Genomic DNA, 16,559 nt, shown 5'->3' on the forward strand with positions numbered 1-16,559 from the left:
CCCTATTTTGATAAGGATGTAGGTTATCAGACATATGCATTTATCAAAACTCTTCGAACTATATACATAATACCTGTGCATTTCACTACACATAAGGATAAGTCAATTAAGGGGGCAGGGGAGTGGGGAGGAAGGGGTAGAGAAACCAAACAACTAAATGCAATGGGTGAACTTGGATTCACAAACAACTGCAAAAAGACAGTTGTATATTCAAGGAAACTTGAATTTAAACTGTTTGTATGGACATTTAGATGCCTTCAAGGGATTATAAATGTTTAGATGTGATAATGGTATGTGGTTATGAAACAAAATGCCCAGGCTTTAGAAATGCATTCTGAAGTACAGCACAGTATTTAGGGTAAAGTGACATAATGTCTGGGTTATAAAATTTATGGGGAAAAAAGCAACCAAAAAATTAATGAAATATATAATGCAAGAGTGACAAAATCTTGATAACTCCAGAACCTTAGTGGTGAGTATACAGAGATTTATTGGTCTTGTCTCTATTTTTGTGTATATTGGAAAACTTTTGTAATAAAAAAAATTCAACTGCCCTAGATAAACAAAGAGAAACATAATACCCAAAATGCAAAAGCAGAAAGTATATGGAAGCTCTCAAAGTTATGTTCTCTTTCCTTATCAGACCAGATATCAATTCTCCCTGCATTTTTCTCCCTTGGTATTTTCACTGTTGATTAAAATTCACACATTCCAAGATCACAATTACGAATGGATTATACTAATCACTTTAATTTTATATCTCAACCAAGAAATGTTTGTTGAGAAATAATCATTAATATTCCTCTCTGAGAACGTTCCAAAAACATCACCCACGCTTTAAAACACTACCCAGAGGAATCGCTCACTCAGCAGAATGGGTTTTCTGACTGGTATAGCCTCTTCTTACCAGTAGGGGGCGCGCCTTCACCAAATTTGCTTTGGGAGAGAGGAAAATCAGATCCACAGACTGAGTAGCTGGTTACCAGCCTTGCCGCACCCATGACCAGTGTTTGTAATCGTTTAGGCACGTCTCTGGTGACTTCATCCTAGCTACACCTGAGTCTTTTTGAGGAAACAATTAGCCTGTTTGAACAGAACAGGTAAGGCAAATTAGTAACTGGAAAATTATTAAGTTGTTCTACAGGACGTGTTAGGACATCCTGTATTCCCTTAAGGCTTAGAGTTTGGGTGTGGACACTTCTTCCTCACTTGATGGCTGGGAAAAGAAACAAGTCACCTCTCTCCACCGGGTGCAGCCCATTCTTTGTCCTGAGTAGGCAGAGCAGGAGTAGAGGGGCCCCTCCAGCTACCAGCTCTGGGGCCACAAGATACAGCTTTCAGAAGCCTCTGTGGAAGAGAGGACCTCAAAGAGGTGGGGACTTCTCCACACTGCCATGTGCTCTGAAAACCCCAGAAGAACCAGCTCTGGTTCTGTCTGACCATGTGCTGAGACCAGTGGGTTCCAGGCCACGTTCCTGCTCCAGGAGTAAAGCCTTTGAGAACACAGGGCTTGAGAGAGAGGACGAGCAAAGGAAGACTCTCTCAACTGCAGTTTGATCCTGCTACTTATTCCTCAAGTAAATCCTTCAGTGAAAATGGGATGCTTTGATGGCTCCCATTTAGGGTAAGGCTTTTAGGGTAAGGAACAGATCCTTGTCATGGTCTGCAAGGCCTGCATAATCATCCCCTTCCTACCTCCTCAGTCTCATCCTAACCACTCTCCCCAAGTTCCCTGCAATCCAGTCAGTGTGGCTCTCAGTTCCTGGGCTGCCCTGTGCCTGCCAATATGCAGCTTCCTCTGCCTGACACTCTTCTCTGCCCACTCCCTGTCCGCTCTCCCAGCTGAGCACCTCCTGGGAAGAATTCTTCCCAGACCCAAGATTTTCCTGTAAAGCTTTTGCCGCAAACCATAATCCCCTACTCCTGATTCCTCCACTAGACTCTAAGCGACATGTAAAGTATTTACATAAGATTTTTTGAAAAATTAAAAACACTTCATACACCCATCACTACCCCAGTGGCAAACCAGTAAGTGAAAATACTGAAGGATCCTGGCTGCCCCCCACCCCAAAGACTCCAAAGAGACATGGAAACAACCTAAGCGTCCATCATCAGATGAATGGATAAAGAAGATGTGGTGTACATATATAGACACAGTGAAATACTATCCGTAAAAAGGCTGAAATCCTTTCATTTGTGACATGAGTGGAACTTGAGGACATTGTACTAAGTGAAATAAGTCAAACAGAGAAAGATAAATACTATAAGATCTCACTTATATATAGAATCTTTAAAAAGAAAATCAAACTCATAGAAAAAGAGGTTAAATTTGTATTACCAGAGGTAGAGAGTGGAAGAATTGAATGAAGGTCGTCGAAAGGTACAAACTTTAAGTTATAAAATACATAAGTCCTAGAGGTGTAACATACAACATGATGACTATAGTTAATGTTGCTATATAGTATATTTGAAAGCTGTTAAGGGATAGATCCTGAGAGTTCCTACCACAATGAAAAAACATTTTTTTGTACCTCCATGAGACAATGGATGTTAACTAAACTGACTGTGGTAACAATATCATAATATATGTAAGTCAAGTCATTATGCTATACACCTTAAACTTATCCAGTACTGTATGTCAAGTATACTTCAATAAAACTAGATTTTAAAAAAAGGAAGACGCTCAAGGAAAGTGGCACCAAAATAAAGTGTTTAGGAACAGAGAGCCTTCCCAAAGGGCCCAGATCACACCACTGAGGCTGCTCTCCTCTCCCTGCGCGTAAAGCTGCCCCTAGCCTGGGATCGAGGCAGATCAGAGCTTACGAAAAGCAAGAGTAATGGCTGAGGCGAGACAGTGCAAGGAGCTTAATAGAAAGAAATATAAACAACTGGCTCAGAGCCCGGAGCACAGAAGACCCGCTCTCGCCCTCCACACTCAATGTTGCTTCTCCCTCGGCGGTAGCTCCCAGCCCTTCCCACCTCAGGCCTTCCCAGCAGAGCCATCACCGGAGAGGGGCTCTGGATGAGAAAAGGAATCCATGTGAGAATTACATTCTGATTAGCATTCGTTTATATGTTCATGCATTCATTTAACAGATAGCAGTGGGGGTTGTGTGTGCCAGGCGTTGGGATAGGTGTTGGAGGTGCCTTTGAAGAGCCTACAAACAGCCATCTGGTGGGGAAGGCAGGTAGTAAAAAAAAAAAAAAAATCATTATGATAGGGCAGAAGTATTTTAGTAGCTACAGGTACAAAGAGGACTCTATGCTAACAAAGGGAAAAAATCTGGATCTTTTGCAAATGGAGAGCAGGAAAGTACAAAGTTTAGGGAAGTTTGCAGAGGAGGTGGGCATTTGGAGATTCCGTCAGCCAGTCAGCCAATACGTGCTTACTAGTTGCCTTCTGTGTTCCAGGCACTGTTCTAGACACTGGGACGCATCAGTGAAGAAAACACTCCAAAATCCCTGCCCTCATGGAGATGGCATTTCAGTGAGGGAATGCAGAGCATAAACAATAAATCAAATCAATAAGTAAATTTTGTAATAGGTTAGAATGCTTGGGGGGAAACAAAACAGCTAAGGAAGGTGTTAGAATTTATAGTGAGGAGGTTAGATAAACCTCATTGACTAGTCGACACTTGAGCAAGGACTTCCAGGAAGAGAAGGACTAAGCAGCCCCCAGGGGGCAGTTATCTGGGTGAGTCCAGGCACAGAGGCAGCCAGGGCCAAAGGTCCTGAAGTGAGAGAGTATGCTGGCATGTCTGAGGAAGGGCCAGGGGGCCAGTGTGGCTGGAGCAAAGGGGCGGGAAGTAGGAGATGAGGTTGATTAAAGAGGGCATTGCAGGCTGTCATGACAACTTTGGCTTTTACTCCAAGAGAAATGGGTCACCATTGGAGCCGTGGTGTTCTGGTAAATTGAGTCTTAAGGAAAAAGAACCCCTGAGGACGTGGTTCCAGAGTGTAGCGGTTAGCACGTCTGCTTTACACGCAGAAGGTCCTAGGGTCACACTCCAGTGAAGCCACGGTCCCTAGTCTATGGCCATGCCACCCTGAACAAGCCCAATGTCTGAACTTGGCAGCTAAGCAGTGTCGGGCCTGGTTAGTACTTGGATGGGAGACCACCTAGGAACACCAGGTGCTGTAGGCATAAATAATAAGAAAGAAAGAAAGAAAAAAAGAAAGAAGCCCTGGTTCTTTAGCATTTGCCAATTTCCATAGCGTAAATACTCCCACCATGTTCTATTCCAAGCTACCCATGTGACAGCACTGGGCACAGTAGGGAAGGCGTGTGTGTGTGGGGTTGCCTCTCACCAGCCAGGACAAGCCATTCCAGCCCACCATCGCTTTGGAGGGTTTCGAGCAGAAGTGTGACATGATCTGACTTGTGTTTTATGAAGGTCCTTCTGGCTGCTGTGTTGAGTGGACCATGGATGAGGGGAGGACAGAGGCCAAAGCAGGGGGCCAATTAGAAAGCTAGAGCCACGATCATGGTGAGAAAGGACAGTGTCAGGGATTAATTAGTACTAGTGGAGACAGGGAGTCCTAGACAGATTCTGGGCACGTTCTAAAGGGCGTATGTTGAATTCCACCTGGATTTCTTGGCAAATCAAGTATGGAGTGTGAGGGAAAGAGCAATACAGGATGGCTCTGGGGTTTAGTGGAGGGTTTTGGGGGAGAATGAGAAGAAAGGCATTCCAGGCACAGGAATAGTACATGAAAGCCACATATGTAAGTACACATTATGTTTCTGAAAAAGAAACAAGGGGGTGTGGCTCATGAGCCAGTTATGCAGGTAGAGGTGGCAGGCAGGGCTGGAGAGGAGAGTCCTAGCAGGTGCACCACAGAGAGGAGCTAGGATTCAGTGAGACAATGCAGTGCTGCTGGAGAGCCACTAGTGGGGATTTAGCAGAGAAGTATGTGATTAGGTTCATAATATTAAAAAATGACTGGAGAAGCTGGAGGCAGTGAGGCCAGTTAGGAAGCTGTAGCATTGGTCCAAGAGAGGGAGAAAGTCTCATCTGGACAGAGGCCAGAGAGAAGAGGAAGAGATGAGAGTCTGAGGGTCGTGGCACCAGTTCCAAGGCCAAGTGTGCATGTAGATCATGGAATGCTGAGCACTCCACACGCGTTTGTTCAATCGATGAACTAATCAGCTAGCTAACTGATGTAAGTCCTATCCGTACAAACCTCTTCCCATCCCCACAGTGATCTCCCAACCGATAATGTCTTTTCCTGAAGACAAATAAATTAATTGTATGTAAATATGGTTCAAACACATATGCGCCCATGAAGGAGCCAGAAATGTTTTCATTCTCAACCAAGGTAGTTGCTTGGTTCTTCAAATTGTACAAGGCAGATCTGTGCACCTCACTGGCCATGGTTCCTGATGGAGCGCAGAGCCCTTCCTCAGAGCCCTCGTTTCCAGACAGGAGAGACCAGAAGTATTGGGCTAAGACAGAAGGAGAAAAGGGAGCATAGATAGAGCAAAACAGACTCTAAACTTTCCCCACTTGTTTGCTGTTTAAAATTCATATGGCTGGGGTTATCTGTAACATCTACATCTTTCAACTTAAGTAACACCTAGGTTAAGGTGTGTTAGGTGGGGAGAAAGGACTAGGCCAGTACTTGGCAGCTGGCACAGCATGCGACACGCAGAACCTACATTTGTCTCTTACCAAAGCCGTGTGGAACCATGCCAAGATGCCATTTTTGTAGTGCCATAAACCCTGTGTCAGCTCCCCGGGTTCATCTATCCTGGAGGAAGCTGACTTTCTCTCAAATCATTTTCCACCCCCCAAATGGCTTCTCTTCTCCAAGTCTGGGGTATAAGTGTCCCCCTCTTCCACAAAGCCTTTCTGCACAGCACTTGCAGTCATAGACCCGGAGACTGTTGCAAATGGATCATGGAGGCCAAATCCTACCTACACCATAGGATCCAATTATCACTTACTCAAGTACAGTCTTGGGTTGTTCTTCATACTTTGAAGGTTTGTTTCCCCAGTTAGCTTGGAAGTGTGAGTTCAGCGGCTGACCTATCCAGGGCTGGACTCTCAGAGGCTTTAAGAGATATTTCCTGTTCTCAGATAATGATCAAAGCCAAAAAGAACAAAAAAAGTTACCACTTTTCATACTCAGACTCTGAAGAGAATATTCGCCCATCTCCACTAGAGTTGGATTCTCTGTAAAAGGACCAGAAGTGTGTGTGTGTGCGTGTGCACACTTGTGTGTTTGCTGGTTTGTAGGTATGCGTGTCTGTTTTTGAGGGTATAAATACATTAATAACTATTATTTCTTAGATGCCTACTGGGTGCCAAGAACTTGATATTCTCATCAAATCCTGAAAACGGCCCAGTGAGGAAAATGTTATTATAGAATCTCTGATTAATAAATTTGTTTACAAGCCAGTCATGGGAATGACATATAACTTCCTGATTTGTTTTCTCTTTGGAGATGTTCAATGATTTTTACGGCTAGGCCAAATTTTTTCCACTTTACTACTTTTATGAGATTACATTGTCTATAATTCAGATTAAGCTATGCATGATAACCAAGCTTAATAAGAAAAATACAAGTGCATTTCTGCATTTAAACATTTTAATGAATGGTAATATTAGTCATGAACAGCGTTAAGTCAAGTGATTTTATTAAAAGAAAATGCTCACTTGAGTAACTATTAGATCATGAAAAATAATCTTGAGCAAAAAGCAAAATAATAAAAATAATAATACTGTCTGTTACAAATGGGTATTGGTGTACTTTGATAATTTGTCCTAAATTTTCCCTGAAGAACACATTACTAAATGCCACAGTTTCTACACTGATACTAAGGGAAGTAAAGAGACTTGCCTGGGGTCACATGGGCTCAGTCTCTTGGTTCTCTTTTTCTACCTCTTACTGGACAGAGAAAGGCATGCAAGAAATACAGCCATCTCTGCCCTCCCTGTGGGCATAAGCTGGGGACTGGGCTCCTTGCTGTTCACGATGGAAATCCCTGGGGAACAGTCATCATAAACCAACCCCAAGCCAGGAGCAAATGAGGATGAATCTTTCAAAAGAAGTACCATTCCAGAGCTCACACGTGAGGCAGGGGTGGGGGTGGAGGGGTAGGGGGGTGGTAGCGGGGGACATTGTTCACTGACCTTCACTTCCTTTTCTGACCTGAGCACATGTCCCAACAAAGGGCTTTCTAAGAATAAAGATTCTAAAGGGTGGCTGGGAAAGAGCCCCTGGCAGTCACAGGGTTGTCATCCGGGGATCACTTCACTTACCACATCCTCAGAAATAATGACACCTTCACTGGTGTTTGGTTTCTGTTGTCCTGACAACGGCCATCTCCAAGCAGTTCCTCTCCCAGGCATCTCTGAAAGCAGATGGGCTTAGGACTGGGGCGGGATATTTCCTAACCTGAAATCAAAGTTGTTTGAGATTTATCTGGGGAGAAGGTGAAGATTTAAACCACCCTGCAAGGATTGTTTATGTTTATTTATTTTACACCCCTCTCATTCCCATAGGGGTTCAAGGAAGCAGGTATAGCCCCTGGCAGAATTCTACCCACAGGGTAGGCATTTAAGCCTCTGTGGATTGAATGGAATGAAGTGACATGATTTTAAAGGGGCTTTAACATTTCCCGTCCCCCACCACCCAATTGTTTTACAGATGAGGAAACAGAGACTCAGAGGTTAAACTGGTTAAATTGCTTGCCCAGAGTCACAGGGCAGTTTAACCACTGAACCCAGCCTTAGAGCTGCAGACCATCATCTGCTTCAGCTGTCTTTCCAGGAGGCTCTCACCCGCCTGTGGTTTGCACAGGGTTCTCCATTCCCCCGGCTTTGCCTGGGCCAGGCTCCATAGGGGACACTGTCGCTTTGTGTCGCCCTCCTTGGCACAGGATGAAATCAGGTGGTCCCCATTCTTCCTGTTCCACTCAGCCAAATCTATCTGAACACATTTCCTGTGCACACAAGCCAGCTCGCCAATTATCTGCTCCAATTAAGGAGTGCGAGATGTGGTTAATTCAGTTACTTCAGTGGGGTAACCAAGGCGAACGGTGTGCTGGCCGTGCTGCTTCAGGTCCCCTTGGTGGCCCGGGGCCATGCTGTTTCCCCTGGCATTCTTCCCCTTCCCCCAGATGGCCACTGAGGTTTCTTCACCTCCCTTTTCCTTCCTTTCTGAGACCCTGGAGTTGCAGAACTGTGCCTTGTACTGCCTCCCCCTCTATCAACAGACTATTCTGTCCTAAATCTGTGTACTTTGAGAAACTAATATGTACAGAATTATCAGTGGTAGATCATGGATTAATACTCAACTCTCTCAGAGATAATTGGCACACACATGAGGCACCTTCCGCATTGATGCCCAAAGCCAGGCTTGCCACAGATGAATGTAAAAATCATGCCTGTTTTGTTTTGGTATACAGACCTCAAGCACTCAGATCTCTGTTGCTAGTCCTTTCTGCTTCTTAGCACTAAAGGGAAGAAAGCAGATGAAAGCTGAGTTGTGTGTTAGTGCGATCAATTAGGACAATAAGCACTGTCCTAATGGCCAATGGCCCCTCCCTCTGGTAGAATAAATATTATTATCCTGAGATGAAATGTGTAGATAATATAACCAACCTATACCTACCTTCTCAAAAATAAAATCAGCACAATGCCTTGACTGGAAAGATGCAAAGGAGATATAAAAGGAATATAATTTATAATAAAGTAATATATATTTCATCATGGAAATGCTTGGGCCCAATTACCTTAAAAAATTAAAACGAAGAAGTCAAATGCTATAATTATTCATACATTTACCATAAATAGAACAACTATAAACACAGATCAATACAGGTGTGTTATACTGCATACAACTAGTGTTGTCATTGGTCATGTAATTTTGGGAATGGTGAGCAAATCTTAGTAAGTCTTAAAAATTAAAGAACGAGACTTTTTTTTGTTTTACATGGCAGTTGCAGTCCTGGAATAGTAAGTGTAAGTGAAACCATGCAAAAATTACATTTCATTTATATGTAAAATATAGTTAGGTTCAAGACACAGGTAATTGTAAACATTTTGTTGTTGTTGTTTTAAATCTGCATGAGCTTCTGAAACAGGATCTTGTCTACTACATATGAGTAGTACTTCCATTTATTGTGACGACAAAAAAATATATAACCATCCTCCAACTTTTTTTCCCCAAAATGCTCCCAGAGGGTAGTACTGTGCCCTTAACCCCATAGAAAGTCATTCCATTAGCAATTACCTTTGGCCTCTACTAACAGAGTCCTCAACTGACAGTAGCTTAAACAAGATAGGGGGTTGTTTTTCTGTCAAGTAAAATAAATCTGGAAACAGGCTGTCTTGGGCTCATTGGTCCAAGGCTCCTATCTTTTCTGCTCTAATTTCCCTAGTATTGATTTCCATTCTCAAGTTCATGGTCACGAAATGGCTGCTGGAATTTCAGCTAGCATGTCTGTGATCTAGGTAAGAAGAATAAAGAAGAGAGGAAGACAGTAAGCGTAAAGCCACCTAGCAGATGAATAAGGCTCCTTTAAGATTGTTCCTGAAAGTTTCATTTGACAATTCTCTTTATGACTCATTGGTTATCTCTGTCCTCAAAACAAGTCTGGGAATGTAATTTCTTTAGTTAGGTGCTTTGCCATATTTAATAACATTGGGTTTTCTAGTGCAGAAACAGAGTGAACGGAGATTGGGTAGGCAGCCAGACATCTCTACCATACTGTTTCATCTAGCGACAATTTCCAGGGAACCTGCTGAAGCCCAAATGCAGATTCAACACACAGGTCCCAAGAGAAGTATGCATTTTTTTGGATTGCTTAGCTCAGGGTCTCAAGCTTATACGGCCTTCAATTTTTTGTCTGCTATTCCATGCACGGGAGCAGAGTGAAGCCTCATCACAATGATCTCTTCTGACTAGATCCTGGTACTGACCAAACCTGGGGATAGCAGACTAATTGAAGAAAGGACTCAAAATCCAAAATCTGCCTGAGCTTCCAGTGTGAGAGTCAAGATGACAGTGGTTTAGCTTCTCACATTTGACATTAGTCATTTAAATGTATGTATGTTTTCCAGAGTTTGTGCCAAACCCTTTAGAATTTTCCTAGGGAAATTCTGCTCAGTTTCACAAACATGTAATCCATCTACTGCATTTCTCCTGCTGTGTGCCAGGGATGCAAGATGAAGCTGACAAAAGCTGTTCCCTGGAGAGTCTGGGCATGGGGGAGGTGGGGAAGTGGGGAGGGAGGGGAGGAGGCGGCAGGGACAGGCCACTGCTCTCTAAAGTGGTCAGTGCAGTGGAAACAGATATGCTGAGTATTGTCTGTCCGAGACAGCCAGCTCAGTGCCACACTTAGTAGGTGTTCAGTAAATAGCTGTATTTTGACTTGGAACTCTTCTCTGTGATGCTTGGAGAGGAATCTGTTCTATTCCAAGCAAAGTTTTCCTGAGCTGAGCAGTTATTTATCACTGCTTCTATTGCTGAATGCTGTTTTCCCTTCTGTTTCAGTGAACTATGCCCTAGAAAAAGTTCCTGAAATATGGTTTTATTTTCAACCTTGCAGAAATCCTTCTTAGGTTGAAGCCATGCCAAAACTCTTGGAACTGGGAAATATCCAGAGATATGCAAAGATGATAAAAATAATGTTTCTACTTAGAAATTCCTAATTCTTTGTTAGCCTCCTCAAAATCCCTCCAGAGGACAATTTGGCAACAATTTTCAAAGTTTTAATGAAACATTCATATCCTTTGACCCAGCAATTCCTCTTCTAAGAACTTATACCAAGAAAATAATTAAGGATATACACAAGATGCAAAAATAAAGGTATTTGTTCAAGCCTGGTTTGTAATATGAAAGATTGGAAACCACCTAGATGTGGTTGTTTTCAGTGTATTCTAACCAATAATAGATCAATGAATAAATGTAGTACATTGTACATAACACATTTCATCTACTTGAAAATATTTCATTTAACATTGATTACCTGCTTATACCAGGCACTGTTGTAATAGAAGGATATATTAGTGAATAAAACTGTATGGATCACACCACTGGTTATATAATTGTATTTATTGACATGAAAATACATTTAGGATATATTGTTAAATAAAAAAGGCAGGTTACAAAATTATTATTATCATAACTGTTAATAATAGCTAACACTTACATAGCATTTATTATGTGCCAAACATCATGCTAGAAACTTTACACATATTAAGTCATTTCATTTATATAAAGACCTAGGTATAATCCAATACTTGGTTAAAAATACTTTTGTATTCATTACTATTTTGTTGAACAAGATGAGCACTAGTGCAATAATAAAGCAACTGTTCCTTTCTCTCACATTTGCTTCAAACCCACTCTCTGGATTTGTCCTTTTCCTGCCCTTGGATGAAATCTCCGGCAGGTTTCAAAGCTTTTCTGGTCCCTTTCAATCACCTGGACAGTCTTACTTCAAAAATTAGACCGTCCAGTCCAATCTGAACTCCTTTCCACTGAAAGGGAATCTCCTCCTCAGGCCAATCTACTGAGAGCTTTGAGTCCTAGAAGGGTTAGTGATTGCTGTCTCCCTCTCATAGCTCCTCCTCTTCCCTGTCTCCAACACCCCCCAGCCTGAGCCTGTGAGAGGGGACTGGGGAAAGGGCGGTCTTCCCTGGCAGGTACAGTCTGGACCATCATTGTTCCATGAGTTTGGCAGATGCACCTATGAAGCCTCTTTCTCTGGCAGGTGCCTTTACTGGTTCCTCTCAAGATTCTTTGTTGAGGATGTCATTTCTCCTCCCAGTTCTGCCTTCAGCCTATGGGGTTTCTAGGAGTCTCCCTCATACTAAGCCTCTCCTTTGGGCCTTTTTCCCTCTCACTCAGGAGTCCTCTTGTGTGGTTCAGTTTTAAAACAACCCAGGTCTTTCCTCGGGTCCACATGGGCCTAATGAAGCTCATGTGTCTTCACCAACCACTGTGGACGTGCAGCCCCTCTTTCTCCTTGCTGGTGGGTAGGCTGAGTTCCGGCTAGTCAACTACCTGTAGGCTTCTCTTGGCCAAAGGGATACCAGTCCCTAAACTCCAGGAGACACATACCATGCTTTCTGTGAGTCTCTAGAAAGCCTTCTCACTTGACTTGGGATGAGGGGATGTACTCCCTTCTGTTCCCTCTGAGGTGGGCCAGGACCCGGGCCACTAACAGGCTTCTCTCATTACTCACTTTTATAAGTTGGACGGCTGATTGCTTAATGCTGGCAGAACCTGTTTCCTAATCTCTCAATCTACCTTGCATAGATTGTGTAGGAGTCATAGAACCTCACTTTGGATATTTAGAATGTGGGATCCTTGTGCACCTATTGCATTATTATCAGCCTTTAGGGCATCAGCTAATAGAAAGCAGAAATATCCTGTTACATACATATATATGTGCACATATTTGAAAATTGCACTTCATATTGTTATCAATTATTTTCCGGTCATGGAGTTATTATTTTTCTTTTTTGTTTATCTGTACTTTATCTGTACCTGGACTGAACATGTATTAAAAGAAATTCTTAAAAGGAAAAATATTATTTCACATGCAAAAAAAAAAAAAAAAAAAGAATCTACACCCTTCACAAAAATTAACTCAAAATGGATCGCAGACCTAAATGTAAAACGCAAAACTGTAAAACTTTTAGAAGATTACATAGGAGAAAATCTAGATGAACTTGGGTATGGCGATGACTTTTTAGATACAACACCAAAGGCATGATCTATGAAAGAAATAATTAATAAGCTAGGCTTCATTAAAATTAAAACCTTCTGCTCTGAGAGACAATGTCAAGAGAATGAGAAGATAAGCCACAGTCTAGGAGAAAATATTGACAAAAGACAATCTGATAAAGGACTGTTAGCCAAAGCACACAAAACTAAAACTCAACAATAATTAAAACCCGATGGGCCAAAGACCTTAACAGACACTTCAACAAGGAAGATATAAAGACAAAATAAGCATATGAAAGATGCTCCACATCATATGCTATCAAGGAAATGCAAATTAAAACAAGATACCACTCCCTACCTATTAGAATGGCCAAAATCTGGAACGCTGACAACACTAGTGCTGAGAAGGATGTGGAGAAACAGGAATACTCTGCTGGTGGGACTGCAAAATGGTACAGCAACGTCGTAAGACTGTTTGGGCAGTTTCTTAGAAAACTAAACATATTACCACACAATCCAACAATTGAACTCCTTGGTATTAATCTAAATGAGTTGAAAACTTATGCCCACACAAAATCATGCACGCAGATGTTTATAGCAAGTTTATTCATAATTGCCAATATTTGGAAACAACCAAGAGGTAAAGTGAATGGGTAAGTAAACTGTAGTACATCCTGACAATGGAAGACTATTCAGCCCTAAAAAGAAATGAGCTATCATCCATGAAAAGACGTGGAGGAACCTTCAATGCATAAACTAAGTGAAAGAAGCCAATTTGAAAAAGCTACATACTGTATGAATGATTCTAACCATAATACATTCTGGAAAAGGCAAAAACATGGAGACAGTAAAAAGAGCAGTTGCCAGGAGTTGGTATGGGGGAAGGGATTAATAGATGGAGCAGAGAGGATTTGAAGGACAGCGAAAATACTTGTTGTGTACTCTAATGATGAATACATGTCATTATTAATTTGTCCAAACCCATAGAATGTACAACACCAAGAGCAAACCTTAAGGTAAACTGTGGACTTTGGGTGATTATGATGTATCAGTGTAGGTTCATCAATTGTAACAAAGGTGCCACTCTGATGAGGGATGTTGATAGTGGGGAAAGCTATGCATGTGTGAGGGCAGGGGTATATAAGAAATCTGTCCCTTTTTCTCAATTTTACTGTGAACCTAAAAAATAAAGTCTTTAAAAAGAAGAAAATATTCTTTTAGAAAAAATGTTTATGCACACGCATTTATTTTCTATTTCTTCTTGAGTCAGTTTCAGTAATTTGTGTCTTTCCAGGAATATGTCCATTTGATCTAAGTTATCTAATTTTTAGCATACTGTTCTTTAAGTATTTCTTTATAATTCTTTTAATTTCTGTAAGGTTGGTAGCAACGTCCCTATTTCATTCCTGATTTTAGCAATTTATATCTTCTCTCTTTTTGGTCATTCAAGCTGAAAGTTTGTCTATTTTCTTGATCTTTTCAAAGAACCAACTTTGATTTCATTATTTTTCTCTATTGATTTTTAATTTTATTTATTTCTACTCTTATCTTTATTATTCCCTTTCTTCTGCTTCCTTTGGGCTTAGTTTGCTCTTTCTTTTCCGGTTTCCTTATTTTTACTTTTCAATTAGTGTTGACATTCAATATTTTATATTAGTTTCAGGTATACAGCATAGTAATTACTGTATATAATTTATATAATTTATAAAGTGATCCTGATTAATCTAGTACCCACCTGGCACTATACATATTCATTATAATATTATTGACTATATTCCCTATGCTGTACTTTATATCCCTGTGACTATCTTTTCCAATTTCTTAAAGTAGAAGGTTAAGTTATTGATTTGAGATCCTGACTTTCTAATACAGGCATTTAGCTATACATTTCCTTTTCAGCATTGCTTTAGCTGCATCCCATAGGTTTTGGGATACTGAGTTTTTGTTTTACGCATTTATTCTCCTACCTTCCTTATAAGTTTCACTTTTAAGAAAGCTTAGTTGAACAGACTCAAATTAACGAAATGGGAAGATAGTCTAGATTCAATCCACCTAGTAATGCCCTTTATACAGTGTCCTACCCTGCCATATTTTGGCTATATGGGCTCCCGCTGGGATTGGTTTGAACAATGGATGCTGTTTAACACATCTATTTGCTGCTTAAAATTATTCTTAGGGCTTCGAATCCCTTTCTGTTCACTGGTTCACATGGCTATAGGCAGCTACCTCCTCAGCACTAAAATACTGGTAAATCGCCCATATATCGAAAGCTTTGAAAATTTAAATGCATTTTTGAGTCTACTCTTTTATTTTAACCTTTTATTCTCTGAAATATTTATTAAGCACCTGTCTTAGGCCAAGTACTGCATCAATCCCTAGAGGCCCAAAACTCTCAAGGGTTTTTTTTTGTTTTGTTTTATTTTTAACATTGGGGACCATATTAAAATACTTAAATTCATAAATTTTAAATGTGTAACACATTTATCTATGCTTCTACATGTAGAAATTTGGAAAAACTCTTTTAACTCTCAAAGAATTTTAATAAGTTATAGACATCACAGAAATCAGTTTTCCAGTGACTTTCCACATATATTTGATTTTGGCTATACAAGGGTTAAAAGTTTCATTTAGACATTTTTTTGTAAGTAAGCTAAACATGATACAGATAGACAAGGACACCAGATTCAGACTTGTTATGTACACCTATCTAATTTACAATAGTTAAATGCAAACAGGGGGCATAGGGACCAGGAAACAGACCAAGTGTTACAGTACGATAGTGCCATGTTCGGGTGCTAAAGGATCATGCAAGAGGGATGCCTCGTTAAAGTTTTGGGATTAGAGAGGAAATGACATCTATTGAGGTCTGAAATTTGCTTGGCAGTCAGCCCCTGGAAGAAGCTAGGGCTGCGCAGAATTCTCCCACGTGCCACAAAAAGTGTCACCCAGAGATAGCTCAGTTCACAAGTTCAGTTCAGCAACCAGACTGGTCTAAAAACTACACACACAATTTTAGAAGCTCATGCAATGGTTGAACCCAATGGAGACCCTGACCTTGTGGTCCTTCTATCCCTACCCTGTCATCTCTTCATGAGAGAAATTCTGTAAGACATTTTTTTTCCCCCTAGAAACAACCCAAAACAATTTGAATGTGATGATTCTGTAAATCCACTTTGGAAACAACACCACTGGTCACCTCTGGGTCTGTCCAGTCCTGTGCTAAACTCTCTAGCATAATCAAGTGAAAAAGAGGAGGGATAATCTTGTAGACCTTTCTCGCTAGTTGCAAAAAAATAAGCTATATTTTCAGGGTCCTGCACCCAAGAGCTCATACAGCAACTTTGTGCATATTAAGACAAAGCACCCCCTCAAGGCAGACAAATTACAAAGTGGCATCCCATTAGGGCAAAAAATTAAAGACATCTTTCTTGAGATTGCTTGAACAAGGGTGTGTCTTGGTCCATGCAGTATAGGCTGATTTCAGCTCCCTTGCACCCTTGTAGCATGACCTTGTCTGAGGCACAGACGACATACATGTGTGACAGCCTGGCTTATGGGGAGCAACTCAGTATCACTTCTAAACACACTGAGGAGATAATCATGGGCTTATACTGTGACCCTTGTGAAAAAGAGGCTTTAAAGATTTCTAACTTTACATAAGTCTTTTCAAACCCAGCAAATCCAGTCCTAAACAGAAAGATTCCTCACATTGCCTCTAGAAACATCGCTTTAGAAAAGAAGCTGCATGATTCATATTAGGCCCTTTGTCCAGGGATGACTGCCATGTCAGCAACAAGAAGCCCTGACGGCGTCAGGGTTAAATGTTTGAAAATTCTCTTCCAATGAAGGCTAGATTCTGTTGCTTAGTGACTGCT

At 41.2% G+C, this 16,559-nt stretch overlaps 1 pseudogene; it reads left to right on the forward strand.

The window, feature by feature from the left end:
* Positions 1–4,028: 4,028 nt before the first annotated feature.
* On the forward strand, positions 4,029–4,144 carry LOC120622503 (uncharacterized; annotated as a pseudogene).
* Positions 4,145–16,559: the final 12,415 nt, after the last annotated feature.

Source organism: Pteropus medius, unplaced genomic scaffold, assembly GCF_902729225.1.
Source record: "Pteropus medius unplaced genomic scaffold, Ma_sr-lr_union100, whole genome shotgun sequence".
NCBI lineage: Eukaryota > Metazoa > Chordata > Mammalia > Chiroptera > Pteropodidae > Pteropus > Pteropus medius.